This window comes from Saimiri boliviensis, chromosome 8, assembly GCF_048565385.1.
Source record: "Saimiri boliviensis isolate mSaiBol1 chromosome 8, mSaiBol1.pri, whole genome shotgun sequence".
Taxonomy (NCBI): Eukaryota; Metazoa; Chordata; class Mammalia; order Primates; family Cebidae; genus Saimiri; species Saimiri boliviensis.
The window spans coordinates 81,263,793-81,280,402 of record NC_133456.1 but is presented as its reverse complement, the minus strand read 5'-3'; the positions used below and the strand labels follow the sequence as shown (position 1 = coordinate 81,280,402).

The window sequence follows — 16,610 nt, the reverse complement described above, 5'->3', positions numbered from 1 at the left end:
TTTTCCCAAAAATAGCTTGCAATGTATTGTTAAAATGCGACTTGATAATTTTAGTAAAATAAGCAACCTCTGGAAGAAAATATGGAAGCATTCTTGCTCACTATATTAAATTGCTAATTAAATATGTACCAGCACAATCTGAGGTCAAAGGGTACCTTAAAGATCATGAACATTGTCTGGCTCATCTAGGAACTGAAGACCTGTGGAACTAAATCTGACCTACAGATGGGTTTTCTTTGGCTTACACTTGATTTTGACCAAAAAAGAAAAATGAATTTGCAGCCATTTAAAACTCAAGATGTTTCTCACAAGTGTCTAGACTTGCAACTTTTCTTCTTCTGTGACAATATCCAGGCTTTATCTCTATGGGGAAACCATAACCTGGAGCTGGCAACTGTTGTTTCTATATATACGTAAGTATATATGTATACATACGTATATATATATGTGTATATACATATATATATGTGTATATATTCTATATATACATATGTATATGTGTATATATACGTATGTATATGTGTATATACATATATATGTGTGTATATTCTATATATACATATGTATATGTGTATATATAAAATACACATATGTATTTTATTCTGTTATAAGTTTTGGTGTACATGTGAAGAACATGCAGGATTGTTGCATAGTTACATACACGGCAATGTGGTTTGCTGCCTTCCTCCCCATCACCTATATCTGGCATTTCTCCCCATGTTATCCCTCCCCACTCCCCAGCCCAGGCCCTGCTGTCCCTCCCCTAGCTCCCCACCACAGACAACAAACACGAAAAAATGCTCATCATCACTGGTCATTAGAGAAACGCAAATCAAAACTACATTGAGATACCATCTTACGCCAGTTAGAATGGCGATCATTAAAAAACCTGAAGACAACAGATGCTGGAGAGGATGTGGAGAAATAGGAACACTTTTACATCATTGTTCCCTTTAGAGAGGAAGGCCCTACCTCTCTGCATGGTATTCTACCCATCTACTGTAAGAATTTAGGTTTCTGGCCTGACCTCTTTAGGCACTCGAATTTCTGGCTCCTGCACTTGAATAATGCTAAGGGATATTTTAGCTCTCAATCCTAAATCCCTGAAGTTGAGTAATATATGCTGTACTTTTATCTGGCTGACATGGATAATTTTTCTTCAGTATGGCATTATCTGACAATATAAATATTATAATTTGTTTAACATGTTACAGTCGTAAACTAATTAGGGATTTACTTCTATCTAATGAAATATGCTTATAGCAGTTTAATGTTATCTTGTTAGTACAGATTGAAAATGCCTAATTCTTTTTTTTAAATTTTCTTCTTTAAAGTCAACTCAAATATATGGGCATTAGACCAGGGAAAGCCTCATTTAACAATATGGGATATATATAGACATACCCAATATGTTTATAATCTCAGATTAATTTTTGTTCTAAGTATTTATCAAACTGTAACATACAACTTGAATTAGGATTAATTTTAGAAAGGCAATGAACATTATTCTGTAGAATTGGGACTCCAATGTTCACTGACAGTATAATTTTGCCTACTTTACTGAATATTTATTTAGCAAATGTTTATCATATCTCAAAACCTTTGTGCAAAGGGCAATTAAGAAATATAAAGGTGAATGAAACATGGTCTCTGCCCTCCAAATAATTTACATTCTACTCAGGGATACAAATACATAAATAATTCAAGGCACCAGAGCAGGGGAGTGCAAAATAGATGGCAGGTGGAAGTGAACAGTCTCAACAGTCTCAAGGTTGGAACTAGGGTAAAGGGCTATGTGGGGGAGGACTGGAGGGTTATTTTAATATTCTCACTGGTGATCTGGATGCTATTAAGGGAGTCCATCCAGAATTGTAGACTAAATGGATGCTAAATGCTGCCCAATAATAAGAAGTAAATTTCAGGAGCAGTCCTGTCAGTAAGATGATTTTTTCATCAGCTTATATAGCTTCCTAAAAATGCCACTTGAGAGAGTTAAAGGTTGGCCTCAAAAAAGTGAGAATACTAGTGTAGAGAAAGAAAGATTAACTACATCCTGCCTTTCTGATTGGAGTTTTTTTACTTGTTTTTCATAGGGATTAGTGTACATAATCTAGGCTGGTGTGGATTTGGATGGTGATTATAATATTTGCAAAGAAGGCAGACAAGTAATATCGGCTCACATAGGTCTATATAACACTACAATACTTGGTCTATTAAGTGACTGTTCTATAATGAGTTTATTCTACCGGTAAAATCAGACAAATTTACTGTTTGTTATCATAGTGGTGTTTTGTTTTTTTTTTTAATGACAGTAACTATTGGGCTGAAGCTTTTCCTTTTCAAATTGTTTTGCAAATTCTTTTTGGATCATCTGATGACATTAGGAGATCTTGCCAAATGACTAATACTCATTCAGTACCTCGCAAGAAGGAGGCAGGAATTAGGAGAGGTATTGAGTATCACTGATAAATGTGACAGAGTGTAGGCTTCAAATTGCTGTGCTGCTATAAAATGTCATTTCTAATTATCTAGTATTAGTGTGCTCTCAGTAATACCAGCTGGCCAAACACAGACAGGAAAAAAGTATTGATAATCTACACTCATTTGGAATTAATAATTCGTTGAACTCATCTTTTCCATCTGCATAAATCCCTCCATTTGCCCTACCTTCCTGATTGTCTTTTATCAACAGTGGTTGGAGCACATTTTTCTCTCTTTTTCTTTCTTCTCCTTTCTATTTTTCTATTTTGGCTTTTTCCTAAGCACAATCGGTAAACTATTCACCCAAGCATACATTTGTTGGGCATAACTGGAACAAAGCACTAGAATAGATACCATCCAGGACATGGTGGACAAGCACCATGCAGTCCCTACCTACAATACGTCTACAGTGTGGGAGTGAAGGAGAGAGGAGGAGGAGGGGACGGCACTTCATTAAGAACCTGTTATGCTGTAAGCCTCACAAAAGTCATTAAGTTTGCCTGAATATTTATAAGGGTGATTACAGAGAGATCAAATAAATTACCTGAGCTTGAAAACGATGCATGTGCTCCCCACACACATACCCTCAATCCAGAAGCTTTTGTTTGTGCGTTTTTTATTGCACTCGTTGACTTTTGCCTTCTAATATGGTTAACTGTGTACATCTGTGAGACATATTTCCGTAACTCTAGCTCCTGGCCTAGGGTCTGGCTCAGAATAACCATTCAGTGAATGTTTATTGAATTCGTTGAATTTTCTTAACTAAAACCAAACTAGTAGTGGGGAACTCATACTTACTGTCCAAAAGCTCTGATACACATTTTCAGCAAACTAACACAAGAACAGAAAATCAAACACTGCATGTCCTTACTCATAAGTGGGAATCGAACAATGAGAACACGTAGACACAGGGAGGAGAGCATCACACACTGGGACCTGTCAGAGGATGGGGAATTAGGGGAGGGAGAGCATTAGGAGAGAAATACCTAATGTAGATGATGGCTTGATGGGGGCAGCAAACCACCATGGCATGTGTATACCTATGTAACAAACCTGCTTGTTCTGCACCTGTACCCCCGAACTTAAAGTATAATAATAATAATTTTTTTATAAAAAGCTCTGATACAACGTTTGTTCACCACAAGGTTGGAGCACTTCCTCGGAGGAGACAGAATACCCTTTCCTTAATCACCGAGCAATTTCCCAGATCATCAGTTTCCCTCAAGTAAATAAGAAAAGTGCAGGTTACTACAGCTTCACTTACTGGTGAAACTGAATGGTCCAAGTGCATAAGTGTACGTCACTTTAGGAAAACCTAATGTGAAAACAGCTGAACATTAAAAAGCTTTTTAAGAATGGAAATCTCATGAGTTGGATTTCTAGTGTATTACAGGCAGCCCACTAGCTCTACTGGTTGTCTCTGCCATGCTCAGCGTAGGGGTACTATGATAAGAGAGATCAGCGCATCTGTGACTCTGGAGACCCAAGATGAGAAATGGTTAGGTTCTTAGCAGCCTCACTGGGGTCTACACTGGCATTCTGACTATCCACTTTCACCTCAGCTCAGGATTTGATACACTCTGTTGACTAAGCACATTCTCACCACCATAAACTTTAGCAAATTTGCATTTGATCTCTGAAATCCTGTGAAAAATGAAACAATGCCTACGCTGTGTTTGAGAATCATATTGTACTCAAATCACTCAGAGACTTCTTCCCACTGTCTTTCAGAAAATCTCCAGAGTCCTCTGTGTTTGGCTTCTCCTGGACCCCTTGCTCACAGTTGTACTTCCCTCTCCTCTAAAGAGCAGACATGGTGCAGAAATGAAGGGGTGAAGATCAGGGTCATTTATCAGGCCCTGTGCTAACCAAGATAGTCTTTTTCTCCCTCAACACCTCTCTCTCTCTCTCTCTCTCTCTCTCTCTCTCTCTCTCTCTCTCTCTCTGTGTGTGTGTGTGTGTGTGTGTGTGTGTGTGTGTGTGTGTGTATTTCCCCTCTTGGTAGGCTCTCTCTCTCTTCATCTATAAAGCTATCAAGGTAAGACAGGCCTAGAATTCATCCCACGTGAGCTCTCTCCCAGCCCACTTAGCACAGAGTGCTCCTATTAGACCCGCTGATAGGCCTGCTAAGGGCTGAGAGTGAGGGTGGTCTGCCCCAGGCATAAAAAATAAAGGTGTGAATTGTCTGCAAATAATTTAAAAGCAATAACAGAACAACTAAAAATCTGTTTGTTATCAACATGCACCAATAATTCCAAACAATGTCTGTGATCAAACACTCCTCCTGTCCTGGGAGGGGCAGACTGACTGTTTCCTGTGCCCTGCCCTTCAAACACCTCTTGCCAGCCCTGCTGTGAGACATAGAGAGAAATTCCTTTCCTTTGGCTTGCTTCTCTCAGACTTAACTTTCCTTCCGATGGAGGAATAGTAAGCACAGTGAACTTAAGGCAGAACAACATATGGTCCTCTGACCATTATTAGCAGCCTCTCTTGTTTTGTTTTCATTTGTTTGTTTGTTTGTTTTGAGACACAGTCTCTCTCTGCCACCAGGCCAGAGTGCAGTGGTGCAGTGGTGTGATCTCAGCTCACTGGAACCTCCACCTCCCGAGTTCACACAGTTCTCCTGCCTCAGCCTCCTGAGTAGCTGCAACTACAGGCTTACGCCACCCCTTCCAGCTAATTTTTGTATTTTTAGTAGAGATGGGGTTTTACCATGTTGGCCAGGATGGTCTTGATCTCTTGATCTCATGATCTGCCCACCTAGGCCTCCCAAAGTGCTGGTATTACAGGTGTGAGCCACCACACCTGGCTGCCTCTCTTACTTAGATCTATTAAGCTGTCAGTTTAAAGAGAGAGAGAAAGATGAAGCAATATACTTTTCATAAATTTGAAGTTATTTTTCTCATAAATATCATTTAAGGTTTAGGAATATAATTTGAAGAATGAATTATATTCTCCAAATTATATTCATAAACTTTATATAAGGTACTGTAATGACTAAATTGGTTGTTCTTTTTATTTATTTATTTATTTTTTGACAGGTTCTCTCTCTGTCATCCAGAGTAGAGTACAGTGCACACAATCACACCTCACTGCAGCTGAAAACTTCCAGGATCAAGGGATCCTCTCATCTCAGTCTCCCAAGTACCTGGGACTAAAAGTGTGCACCACCACACCCTGCTAATTTTTCAATTTTTTTGTAGAGGCAGGTGTCTCAATATGTTGCCCAGGCTGGTCTCAAACTCCTGGCCTCCAGTGATCCTCTTACCTTGGCCTTGAAAAGCTCTGGGATTACAGGCATGAGCCACCGTGCCCAGCCTGGTAAACCAATCACAATGTTTTGGAATGAGCAAAAAAGAAAATGTTTCACATAGAAAATTAATTAATTTGTTATTTAAATGAGAAATGAGACAATATGACTCATGCATCTAAACTACTCAGGCATCAAAAGAAGTAACTATCATTACACAGAGCAAAAATAGGCATAAATCACTCTATTTCCCAAAAGTCTGTAAAACCAAAAAGTCATTGATAATATTTTATTTGGAGAGAAAGAAGAATGAGTTATTGGTAAACTTATCCAATGGCACCTTTTTGATATTACATTCTGCCAGTGGCAGAGGATGTGACTGAGCAATCGGCATCCCATAGGCATGCTGCCCTTTACAGTGAGATCAAAGTATTTTTTAATGCAGAGTGTGGATCAGCTTTTGGCAAATGTATTTTGAATAAGAAAAAGTGCCCAATGACTTCTTATTTTGCTTATCCTTAAAAAATACAGGAGAGAGATTTCTCATTTAGGTACCACCTGTTTTAGCGAGCCAAGAGTTAAACCGGAAATGGCATGTTGGGGTCAGAACCAAAGGTGCACCAGCTATGTGTGCAGTAAGGGAAAGCTTTACCACAGGGATAACGGGGGATGCTCTTGAATGCCAGTCCACACACTGTTTATTCTCAGAGAACAGGTCACCAATTGGAAGTCACCAATATACCTTCCGATTTTAATTTAGTGTTGAAAGAAATTATAAAACCTATGACTCTGATTCAATTGTAGAGCCTGGGTGTATGCCTTCTCAGCCTACTGTTCAAAGAAATAAGCAGCAAGTACAAGACTGTCACAATATGTAAGCTAGCTAGCTGTTGAGGGGAAAGCTGCTTGCATTGCTTGAATGCGGAATTAAAGATTTTTTTCATGGCACTGTTAAAATCAGCAAAGACCATCTCTATGATTCAGTCAATATCTGAATAGTTTAAATCTATCATCTTAGAGGTAAAATATAGTATTTAATGTTTAGAAAAATATATCAAAACATATTTAAAAGACTGAATTATGGTAAAGGCAGCTTTTTCATCAAGAATTTGGATCTTTCTCAGAATGCGATAATTTTTTCCTTCCATCGGAAAAATCAATAATCAATTGAGCACTTTTTTAAAATGCACACAAATGTCACAGCAAAATATAAATGCTTTAAGAATTAAAGCAACTGAAAGTGGATAATTAATTCATTTCCTGCTTTCTCCCAAGTTAAAATATCCAGACTTCTAGCTTTGGACATTATATTCCAAATTAGTATGTGAGAGAATGTTGAAGTAACCTTCAATGAAATCTCTCTCCATCTTTCCAGGCTCTTCACTGATCTCAATGTCTATAATTATCTGACAAGTCTGTGGGTGCAGTGGCTCACACCTGTAATCCCAGCACTTTGGGAGGGCGAAGCGGGTGGATTGCTTGAGTCCTAGAGTTCGAGACCAGCCTGTACAACATGGTGAAATCCCATCTCTACTAAAAACACAAAAACTAGGTGGGCATGGTGACGGGCACCTGTAATCCCAGCTACTCAGGAGGCTGAGGCAAGAGAATCACTTGAACCTGGGAGGTGGAGGTTGCAGTGAGCCAAGATCACACCATTTTCACTCCAGCCTGAGTGACAGAGCGAGACTCCTTCTCAAAAAAAAAAAAAAAAAAAAAAAAAAAAATCTGACAAGTCACCAAACACTCCCATTTCTGATGACTTACAATTGCACATTTGATTTTTTGGTTTTTGGTTTTTGGATTTTGAGTTTTTGTTTTTGTTTTTGTTTTTGAGACGGAGTCACTCTGTCACCCAAGTTAGAGTACAGTGGCGCAATCTTGGCTCACTGTAGCCTCAACCTCCCTGGTTTGAGTGATTCTTATATCTCAGCCTTCCAAGGCTAGGACTACAGGTATGCGCTACAGTGCCTGGCTAATTTTTGTATTTTTTTAGCTACAGATGGGGTTTCACCATGTTGCCCAGGTTGGTCTTGAACTCTTGAGCTCAAGTGACCCACCAACCTCAGCCTTCCGAAGCTCTGGGATTATAGGCATCAGCCACCATGCCTGCCCACATTAGGATTCTCTATTTTCATGTTTTAAAACGTTAAAATAAACCAAGTGGTTGTGAAACGTGACTGACAGTTCAACGTATATTCATTACAGAGTCTAGTCTTCAGGTATCAACACTTTGGTGAAATAAAACTATATTGTCTATTAAACCTATATAAAACAAGAACTATTAACATTTAAATATTGTATATTGTTTACCTTATCTAAAAGATATTTATAGAGTGTGATGTATGCACTGACAATCACAAAAAGCTTGCTGCTGCTAAGAAAAAAAAGCCATAGATTCATTTTATGTCAAGTCTGAATAAACAAAATGCTAGAGGTTACATTGAGGTTTGGAATAAAACACTCCTTGTAATAAAACAAGTGACCTTGTCTTCTGCCTACAGATCCCTGGAAATCTCATCACAGAAGGTGGAGAAGATGGGGAGAGATCTTGTAGGATGTCAGGATTTGAGCATTTCAGGTTTCTGGCTACTTTCCTTTCCTTCATGTTCTCACAATTCATTGGGATTATTTAAATTTTTGTATATAAATATCAATATCATTTTGAAAAAAACCTGTTACATAGAAGATTTTTGTAGCATCTATGCTAGCTTAATTGAAATATTTTTGCTCTCATGTTTTAATATCTAATGTAATTGTTTATTGCAATTTAAATAATGAAAATGTTTATGTTTCCTATTCTCATTTTCTATTGAAACTTGGAACTTCATAATCATGCAGTCATAGTCTCACAATGGTAATAATTGTTATGCATCTGTACATTCCAATGCAGCAAATTTTTATTGCATATGTCTTCATTTCAGTAATGCAATGGTAAGCATTTGTTTCCAATACAATTGCAAGCTGTTCTTAATGTAAACATCAGTATTCCATCAGCCTCACAAATCCACAAGCAACCGCACTTCAGTAAGCATCTGCATTCTTATCTCCATTTCTCCAGGGAATACATTTTCACTTTGGTAATTTTGCCTGTATTTTTAGGATTAAATGTATGCCTCTCACACTGGAGTGAGGAGGGGCATATTAATTTATTACTGAGTAGGGAGTCCATCTCCTAACACTTAGAAAGAAAAGAAGAGAAAAGTTTAAAAAAAAAATAGATTCCACTGTCTTTTATCACTGACTTCTTATGAGAGTTTTCCAAGTATTTTGGATGAACCCAAGAGAAGTCATATCATCTCTGCCCATGGTAGCGTGTACTAGCCTGTATGCATTTTAGGTGGTAAAAAAAAAATGCAAGAAGAAGAAATGTATTTGTTTTTCCTACCAAATGGCCAGTCTATTTCTTGGTCCTCCCATTATTTTATTATCTGTAATAAGCATTAAGATGTTAATTTCAAGACTAGGGTAGCCATCAAAGGAATTGGTCAGGATAGGCAGTGCCAGGTAAATTAGGGTAAAAGCCCCTTGCTTTCTTCTCCTCTTTCCATTTAAACATTCGAGCCTAATGCTTTTTGCCAGCAAATTGTGTTACTGATACTACCAGTCTCTAAGAGTAATTAATAATAAGTATAATTTAATAAGTGTATGTTCTATGCAAATTTAAGTGTGCTGTATTTCTTCATTTAAAACAGTTATGATCCCATGGGATACGTATGACTTCCTCCAGTGTACAGATTAGGTCATTGAAGCTCATAGAGTTCAGTAACTTGCCTGAGGCCATGTGGCAACTAAATGTGGAGCTGTCATTTCAGCACAGGTCTTTGAGACTCCAAAGTCTTTACTCAAGTAATAAGATAGACCCATTTCCTAAGGCTTTATATCATTCTGTTCTACCAAAAATTATTGTGAATCCTTCGAGAAGAAAAGCTATGCACTTTCCTTCAACCATCATTAACTAAACAAGCTATTTTATTATGCTCTCTAGGAAATGTCTATGTAAGAATGTGAACTATTTCCCCCAAAAAACTTGGGATCTAAGCATAAAGATTATACAAATGCAAGAATAATCATAACACAACAAAAAATGGTAAGTATCATGAAAGAAGCACAGATTGGTTTTGTTTGATAGAGAATTAACTTCCAGCTAAGAATACCAGACAATCTTCATGAACACAGACCAGAGACAGCCTAATATGGAAATATAAAAATGGAGATACGATGCACGCAGCTGACATTGTCTTCTCCGCACCACTGCTTCTGCGATCTCCAGCGCCTTCTCTCTCCTGTGCAAAATGGCAACTCTTAAGGAAAAACTCATTGCACCAGTTGCAGAAGAAGAGGCAACAGTCCCAAACAATAAGATCACTGTAGTGGGTGTTGGACAAGTTGGTATGGCGTGTGCTATCAGCATTCTGGGAAAGTCTCTGGCTGATGAACTCTGGCTCTTGTGGATGTTTTGAAAGATAAATTTAAAGGAGAAATGATGGATCTGCCGCATGGGAGCTTATTTCTTCAGACACCCAAAATTGTGGCAGATAAAGATTATTCCGTGACCGCCAATTCTAAGATTGTAGTGGTAACTGCAGGAGTCCGTCAGCAAGAGGGGGAGAGTCGTCTCAATCTGGTGCAGAGAAATGTTAATGTCTTCAAATTCATTATCCCTCAGATCGTCAAGTACAGTCCTGATTGCATCATAATTGTGATTTCCAACCCAGTGGACATTCTTACATATGTTACCTGGAAACTGAGTGGATTACCCAAAACACCGTGTGATTGGAAGTGGATGTAATCTGGATTCTGCAAGGTTTCGCTACCTTATGGCTGAAAAACTTGGCATTCATCCCAGCAGCTGCCATGGGTGGATTTTGGGGGAACATGGCGACTCAGGTGTGGCTGTGTGGAGTGGTGTGAATGTGGCAGGTGTTTCTCTTCAGGAATTGAATCCAGAAATGGGAACTGACAATGACAGTGAAAATTGGAAGGAAGTGCGTAAGACGGTGGTTGAAAGTGCCTATGAAATCATCAAGCTAAAAGGATATACCAGCTGGGCTATTGGATTAAGTGTGGCTGATCTTATTGAATCCATGCTGAAAAATCTATCCAGGATTCATCCCGTGTCAACAATGGCAAAGGGGATGTATGGCATCGAGAATGAAGTCTTCCCGAGCCTTCCGTGTATCCTCAGTGCCCGGGGATTAACCAGCATTATCAACCAGAAGCTCAAGGATGATGAGGTTGCTCAGCTCAAGAAAAGTGCAGATACCCTGTGGGACATCCAGAAGGACCTAAAAGACCCGTGACTACTGAGCCCTAGGCTGTAGAAGTTTTAAAACTATGATGTGATTAACCCTGAGCCTTTAGTTTTCGTCCATGTACATGAATCACAGTTTGCTCTGATCTTCTTCAATATGTGAATTTGGGCTCACAGAATTAAAGCCTATGCTTGGTTTACTGCTTGCAATACGAGTTCTTGAACAAACAAAATTAACTATTGCAGTGTGCTTCTAAAAAAAAAAATGGAGATACATATTAACAAGCAAACAGGGATACCCACACACAGCCACATGTTTTAGGAGGTTCTCACACCTCCATCATTCACAGGGCTGGTGGATGCTATATGCCCTTGAGCAAATTATATTCTCTCTTTGACCCTATCTCCTATAAATTGAAGGGAATGGCTTGTAGGATCAATAGTCTATATCTCTATGTTCAAATTTTGATTAAGTTTGGAGCCAAAGGGGAAAAAAATCCAAGGGAGGGAAGAGAAATTTATCATATACTCCTGAGCAGTGGTTGCAGAGAAAAGTTAAGGTGGACATTGCAGAGATAAGAGAATATGGAAGTTCTTCTACAAGCCCAGAGGCCTGGTCCTGGGAAGAACCTTTCTATGGCCACAAGAGGATAATGCTTATGTCCATCTTGTCCCCACCCTTTGGAGAACTGTATTCTTGTCTCCTCTTTGACTTGCATGGTTGACATGGTAAGACGGGATGCCGGCTGATCTTCAAATTCAGGCTGCTTCTTTCTGCTGGCTGGTAGACTGCCAGGACTCAGATGACCTTCACAGATCAGATTTCTAAAAGAAATTCTTATAATGCTACAATTCAGGAAACACAGATTAAATACAAAGCATAACACTGGTTTGGTATGTAGGTGTCCAGTAAATGTCGACCAAAAACCAGGAAGGACGTGCTTGAAACAAGCCAAGGGTAGTTTTCCGAATGACCTAGCCCTTCTTTGTCTGATGATAAGTAAGGGAGCCTTACTTGAGATTTGAGAATTTCCCTCCCGTTAGCTACCCTTTTTATATTTTATTGGCAAAATGTAACAGTATAATTTTCAAAGAAAACTATGTCATAAAAATAGACATTGAATCAATGGACAATTAAGCATCCATTAATAAAAATATGCCGACTATGTTCTTAGGAAAGTGTAAATGAAGTAGCATTAAGTGAAAATGTCAAATAAAAATTATTATATATATGCTATAATTATTACAATGATTTTATGTGGAAAGATTTAAAATAAGCCAAGAAAAGATGAAAAGAGTTGCTTAAATAAAAAGAATAAAGATATACTTTTTTGAGAATCTTATTTAATAACAATTTTTAATGAAAAATATTATCATATTTCTTCTCATTGTTGTTAAATATCCAAACCATGCAGAGAATGTAAAAGTCTTCATATGATCTCATCTCCTTTCCCATTCCCAAAGGGTAACCACTTGTAACAAGCTGCTGGAATACTTCCAGACTTCTAATGAATATACAACCATACTCACTCATATTTCTTCATAAATGAAACCATATTCTGCATTCTGGTTTTTTTTTTTTTTTTTTTTTTTTGAGACGGAGTTTCACTCTTGTTACCCAGGCTGGAGGGCAATGGCACGATCTCGGCTCACCGCAACCTCCGCCTCCTGGGTTCAGGCAATTCTCCTGCCTCAGCCTCCTGAGTAGCTGGGATTATAGGCACACGCCACCATGCCCAGCTATTTTTTTTTATTTTTAGTTGAGACAGGGTTTCACCATGTTGACCGGGATGGTCTCGATCTCTTGACCTCGTGACCCACCCGCCTCAACCTCCCAAAGTGCTGGGATTACAGGCTTGAGCCACCGCGCCCGGCTATAACAGATTTTTTAATTTTATATATAGTTTGTTATGATAGTGGAAACAATGTAAGCTTATAAATTAAAGAATAAATAATCAATTAGAGACAAGTCTAGAGATTCAAATACAGATGACAAGGTATAGTCTTTTCTTTATTACCATCAAGATTCCAATCAGGTGAGGCTCAACATTTCCTCAATGCCGCAGCCTAGTAACAAGGTCTTATCCTCCAACATTGGAAGGGAGGGCAATAGAGTAATTCTGATGGTTTAGGGGAGGGGGATTGTGACTTCAGCCCCATCTGTCATGTTGTGCCTGGCCTGTCAAGACAAAGCCCAATGGACCTCTCCACAATAAGGAAAAAAGAAAAAGTTGCCTCTTTTATTACAATAGATGTGAAGCCCAGGGAATCCGTAAGTGAGCCACAGAGACATAGCTGGTGAAAAGCTGCCTCATATGTGCCAGCAAAGCCCACAGGCTTGGTTTCGATTTTCTGTGTTTACACCCTACTTTCCATGGAGAACAGCAATCTATATCCTCTGGGTCTCCAGTCTATGTGCCTTCTCTCCCAAAGGATACTTCTCAGCTAAAAGAGGTTATTATTCATTATCCTTATGTCATTCTAGCTAATAGGACTGAGATTTTCCTGAGGTCACATGGCAGTGTTACTCCACCTTAGAATCAGGCAGGCTGGAAAAAAATGCCTTCTCCTTCTGCTCTGTAACTATTAGAGTAATGAAGTAATGTGAGATTATGCAGCTTAGCGTATGACATTTTCTTGGAGAGTAGAGTCTTAGAAATGGAGGCCTAGAAAGTTAGTTTTAAGGTAAAACAGCTTCACTGAAGCCTCTCAGAGACACTAGGGACCTATGAAGACTGGCTAGCTCTAAACATTTGCAGATGTCCGATATAAGCATCTAATGCATGCACGAGATCTTTAAAGGAATTTGTGATGCTCTAAAATGTGACAAACTCTTAGATTATTGTTCCTAGACCCAGCAGATATTGTTGGTGCTCTGGACAGATTCCCCTTGAATTTTTGTTTCTTTGTTTTTGTTGTTGCTGTTTACTATTTCAGCATACTCTTCCTCCAGTTCCAGTGGGCTTTTGGCTTTAAAGGCTCACAACCACGACCCACTTCAGAAGAGCTTTGTTTCCCTGTGCAGAAAGCTGAATATCTGGGATTTATATCCTCTTGGGGTTGCCTTTAGCCAGTGACAGACTACTGAAGAAGTATGAAAGCCCAGCTCCCTCGCCTCAGTGGGGATAGGCTGATGTGTATTTTACATTCCAGCACACCCTGTGGAATCAAACTGAAACTAGAGCTTTGCAAGAAATTGCTGAGCTTCTTTGCATTTCATGTCCTGTTTCCCTCACCACCTTACTGGATTCTCCTGGGAGCACGTTCTAAATAACTCACATACACACACATACATCCTTTTTTCAGGGTCTTTTTCTGGGAAATCTTTCTTAGGACAACTGCCTGCAGAATGCCAGCCAGATGGGGTCAACAGCCTCTTTGCTACTGAACCTCTTAAAAAACAACTGGTGATACCCCAGAAATGAGTTGTCACTAACAAGCTGGAGGCGTGATTAGACACAAAGAAAGAGTATAAAGCAGATGGATGAGCATAAAAGTAAGGCAGAAAAATAAATGGAAAGAGGAAGAAGAATGGTGAGAAATTATAGAAGAGTCATTCATTTATTCATCCACTTGTTACATGTTATTTTTATTCATCCACTTGTTACATGTTATTTTTATTCAGGTTATACTGGAAAACGTTTTAAATAAGAATGAAAGTCTCTGGGTTTTTGTTCAGACTCCATGAATTATTAGTTGTTTGGTCTTAGACAAGTCATTCAGATTCTCTGAGCTTCAGTTTTCTTATCTGTAAGTCAGGAATCACAGTATCTAATTCATAAGATAAACAGGAGGATCAAACAAAACAACAGAAGTAAAAGCACCTTAATGTGCTTTTATGTCATCATGCATAATGAAATGCTGTCTTTAATAAGCATTTTGTGTGCCTAACTATTTAGGGTACATTAGTAATTAACTGGCTATAAAAAGCATTTAAGATATGATACTGTCATGCTCACTTCGGCAGCACATATACTAAAATTGGAACGATACAGAGAAGATTAGCATGGCCCCTACACAATGATGACATGCAAATTCGTGAAGCGTTCCATATTTTTGTAACAAAACAGAGAAAGAGACCAATGGAACAGAACAGAGGCCTCAGAGTCAGCACAACATATCTACAACCATCCGATCTTTGACAAACCTGACAAAAACAAGCAATGGGGAAAGGATTCCCTGTTGAATAAATGGTGTTGGGAAAACTGGCTAGCCATGTGCAGAAAGCAGAAACTGGACCCCTTCCTGACACCTTACACTAAAATTAACTCCAGATGGATTAAAGACTTAAACATGAGACCTAACACCATAAAAACCCTAGAAGAAAATCTAGGCAAAACCATTCAGGACATAGGCGTAGGCAAGGACCTCACAACCAAAACACCGAAAACATTGGCAACAAAAGCCAAAATAGACAAATGGGACCTAACCAAACTCCACAGCTTCTGCACGGCAAAAGAAACAGTCATTAGAGTGAATTGGAAACCAACAGAATGGGAAAAAATTTTTGCAGTCTACCCATATCACAAAGGGCTGATATCCAGAATTTACAAAGAACTAAAACAGATTTACAAGAAAAAAACAAACAAGCCCATTCAAAAGTGGACAAAGACATACATGAAGACATACATGAGGCCAACAAACGTATGAAAAAATGCTCATCATCACTGGTCATTAGAGAAATGCAAATCAAAACTATTGAGAAACCATCTCACGCCAGTTAGAATGGTGATCATTAAAAAATCTGGAGACAACAGATGCTGGAGACGATGTGGAGAAATAGGAACACTTTTACACTGCTGGTGGGAGTGTAACTTAGTTCAACCGTTGTGGAAGACAGTGTGGTGATTCCTCAAGGACCTAGAAATAGAAATTCCATTTGACCCAGCAATCTCATTACTTGGTATATATCCAAAGGATTATAAATCATTCTACTATAAGGACATATGCACATGAATATTCATTGCAGCACTGTTTACAATAGCAAAGACCTGGAACCAACCCAAATGCCCATAGATGATAGACTGGACAGGGAAAATGTGGCACATATACACCATGGAATATTATGCAGCCATCAAAAACGATGAGTTTGTGTCCTTTGTAGGGACATGTATGAACCTGGAAACCATCATTCTCAGCAAACTGACACAAGAACAGAAAATCAAACACCGCATGTTCTCACACATAGGCGGGTGTTGAACAATGAGAACACATGGACACAGGGAGGGGAGCATCACACATTGGGGTCTGTTAGGGAGAAATAGGGGAGGAACAGTGGGGGATGGGGAGTTGGGGAGAGATAGCATGGGAGAGAAATGCCAGATATAGGTGAAGGGGAGGAAGGCAGCAAATCATGCAGCCATTTGTGTACCTATGCAACAATCTTGCCTGTTCTTCACATGTACCCCAAAACCTAAAATGCAATTAAAAAAAAAGATATGATACTGTCCTATAAGAGGTTTCAATCTAACTTGGGATACAAAATAAACACAAAGGAAATAGCTAAATAACAAATAAGTGTGTAACTATATGCAAAAATATGTAGACAGCAAGAGCAGAAAAGATTTTATAAGTGGTGAGGTCACAGTTGCCCTGAGATAAAAACCTCATATATTACGGCACGTC

The 16,610-nt window shown here is 38.8% G+C and overlaps 1 non-coding gene and 1 pseudogene across 1 annotated transcript; both read left to right on the top strand.

The window, feature by feature from the left end:
* LOC101044264 (L-lactate dehydrogenase B chain pseudogene) overlaps positions 1–12,277 on the top strand; it is a 159,997-nt pseudogene extending 147,720 nt beyond the window's left edge.
* A 2,659-nt stretch (positions 12,278–14,936) lies between these two features.
* Positions 14,937–15,043, top strand: LOC120367706 (U6 spliceosomal RNA). The gene has a single exon (XR_005582023.1). It is a non-coding gene; the product is annotated as a U6 spliceosomal RNA (small nuclear RNA).
* The last annotated feature ends 1,567 nt before the right edge of the window (positions 15,044–16,610 follow it).